Here is a 3183-nt window from a genome sequence, read left to right as displayed (position 1 = left end):
CTTTTCTCCTTTGCTTTTCATTTCTTTTCTTTTCACAGCTATTTGTAAGGCCTCCTCAGACAGCCATTTTGCTTTTTTGCATTTCTTTTTCTTGGGGATGGTCTTGAGCCCTGTCTCCTGTACCGTGTCATAAACCTCCGTCCATAGTAAATCAGGCACTCTGTCTATCAGATCTAGTCCCTTAAATTAACCCAAGTAAAAACATTCTATTAAATTGCTGTGTCATGAAAGATGTGTGGATATGTAATCTAGAATTCTTTTTGGAACAACCTCATTTTCAAATATGCATCTTATCCCACTTATCCCATAAATAAGACAGTAATTGTCATGTATTCTGATTCATGGATGGAAAATATTTGCCACTGAAAGCACATAGTTTCTGGACCAACAATCCCGTCTTTTTGAAAAGTACTTGTTTAAAGTCTGTCTTTGGACAACATATAGCTGACTCTGAGTTTTAGAAAACAACTCAAGTAATTTTGACTTCTGCTCCCCACATTCATCATTAAAGTGACATGAATGATGGATTTTATGCACCTCAGCATGTATCACCTGAAGAAATAGAATGCCTTCCACGAGCTTTTACCTTCCCAGTGTTCAAAGACCATTTAAAATGAATGTACACAATAGCTTAATCATGATACTCCGAAAGAATTAAGAAGTGTTTGTGGCTTTCAGTTGGCTGATATTTATAACAGGTTTATACAATTTTTTAAAAAATAATCAATGGTTGACAAAAACATATATTTGCTTTCAAAATGGTTCACTGGCCTGTCTCACCCTGATGAAAGTACATCCAAGGGCAATAGGTATACAAGGAAAAGCAGAACAATGGGCTAAATTTGGCTGTATTTTCTGATTTGTTTTTTGTTTTTGTTACTTTTTTGTGTGTTTCTAATTAAGCTTTTTTTTTTTTTTTTACCTTCAACTTTTTGAGCCACTAAGCATAAGGGAAAATTATTGGCAGTCATTAAAAAATAAAAATCAGTATGTTATAAATGGTTCCTTATTTCTTAACATTTTAAATTTTAACTGTCCAGTGCTCGCTTCAGCAGCACATATACTAAAATTGGAACGATACAGAGAAGATTAATGTGGCCACTGCACAAGGATGACACGCAAATTCGTGAAGCGTTCCATATTTTTTGTTTATAATAGCCAGGACATGGAAGCAACCTAGATGCCCATCAGCAGACGAACGGATAAGGAAGCTGTGGTACATATACACCATGGAATATTACTCAGCCATTAAAAAGAATTCATTTGAATCAGTTCTAATGAGATAGATGAAACTGGAGCCCATTATACAGAGTGAAGTAAGCCAGAAAGATAAAGACCATTACAGTATACTAACACATATATATGGAATTTAGAAAGATGGTAACGATAACCCTATATGCAAAACAGAAAAAGAGACACAGATGTACAGAACAGACTTTTGGACTCTGTGGGAGAAGGCAAGGGTGGGATGCTTTGAGAGAACAGCATTGAAACATGTGTATTATCTATGGTGAAACAGATCACCAGCCCAGGTTGGATGCATGAGACAAGTGCTCAGGCCTGGTGCACTGGGAAGACCCAGAGGAATCGGGTGGAGAGGGAGGTAGGAGGGGGGATCGGGATGGGGAATACATGTAAATCCATGGCTGATTCATGTCAATGTATGACAAAAACTACTACAATATTGTAAAGTAATTAGCCTCCAACTAATAAAAATAAATGGAAAAAATTAAAAAAAAAATAAATTTTAACTGTCCAATTTGGTTTATGGAGCCTCAATATGTGACCCTAATAAACCTTTAACTTCCCAGTATTCCTCATCAGTCAGATCTACACTATTTGAGCTTATCTCATCCAGCTGGAAAGCTGTGTGAAGGCCTTGGACTTTGGAGTTGGCTGACCCTATTCTCCTATCAACTGAGTATATTTCTTAATCCTCCCGGGTCTCAATTTCCTCATCTGAAATAATAAGAGCTAATATTTGAGAATTTAAATATCACTCAGTCATATCCATATCTTTGTGACTCCACGGACTGTAGCCCATCAGGCTCCTCTGTTCGTGGAATTCTCCAGGCTAGACTACTGGAGTGGGTTGCCATGACCTCCTCCAAGGGATCTTCCCAACCCAGGGACTGAACCCAAGTCTCCTGCATTGCACATTACAGACAGATTCTTCACCATCTGAGCCATCAGGGAAACCCTAATATTTGAGTTTAAATATGTTCCATGCTCTACTTAGACAATCTAATTTAATCACAATAGCCCAGTGAAGTAGTTTCCATTATTATCACTATAATTATCTCCACTTTATATATAAGGAAATGGAGGCTTAGAGAAATTAATAACTTACCCATGGTCACACAGTAAGTGGTGGATCCTGGGATTTATATCTGCTGTTAGAGGCAACCTTCAGGGTACTACTTTTTAATCATTTAATGTTTTTTAGTAAGAAAGCCTTTGGGAGGAATTGATTTCTAAGCTCTGCTTTTATTTGATGAGTGCTGTAAATTTTCTGTAACTTGTTTCCTTCTTTGCATAGAAATTAGAAAACAAACAGCTGAATGAGTGGCCCAATCAAAGCAAGTATATAGAACTTCACAATAAGCACTATTGTATGGGACTCATTTCTGGCTCGATTTTATGGATACCTTTTCCCTTTCTCCCTTTTAATTAACATTTGCTATATTTTAGGTAACTTTTTAACACCAAGAAAACTTTTTGAAATCTTAAAGCTTGTTGTTTAGTCACTCAGTCCTACTCTTTGCAACCCCAGGGACTGCAGCATGCCCAGCTTCCCTTTCCTTCACCATCTCCTGGAGTTGCTCAAACTCCTCTCCATTGAGTCAGTGATGCCATCCAACCATCTCATCCTCTGTCAACTCCTTCTCCTCCTGCCTTCAATCTTTCCCAGCATCAGTGTCTTTTCCAATGAGTCAGTTCTTCACATCAGGTGGCCAAAGTATTAGAGCTTCAGCTTCAACATCAGTCCTTCCAATGAATATTCAGGGTTGATTTCCTTTAGGATTGACTGGTTTGATCTCCTTGCAGTCCAAGGGACTCTCAAGAATCTTCTCCAGCACCACAGTTTGAAGACATCAGTTCTTCAGCACTCAGCCTTTTGTATTGTCCAGCTCTCACATCCATACATGACTACTGGAAAAACCATAGCTTTGACTAGGTGGA

The 3183-nt window shown here is 38.0% G+C and overlaps 1 non-coding gene across 1 annotated transcript; it reads left to right on the top strand.

The window, feature by feature from the left end:
* The first annotated feature begins 1039 nt into the window (after positions 1 to 1039).
* Positions 1040 to 1146, top strand: LOC122444397. The gene has a single exon (XR_006270240.1). It is a non-coding gene; the product is annotated as a U6 spliceosomal RNA (small nuclear RNA).
* The last annotated feature ends 2037 nt before the right edge of the window (positions 1147 to 3183 follow it).

Source organism: Cervus canadensis, chromosome 6 (genome assembly GCF_019320065.1).
Source record: "Cervus canadensis isolate Bull #8, Minnesota chromosome 6, ASM1932006v1, whole genome shotgun sequence".
Lineage (NCBI taxonomy): Eukaryota > Metazoa > Chordata > Mammalia > Artiodactyla > Cervidae > Cervus > Cervus canadensis.
This window is presented reverse-complemented; position numbering and strand designations above follow the sequence as displayed.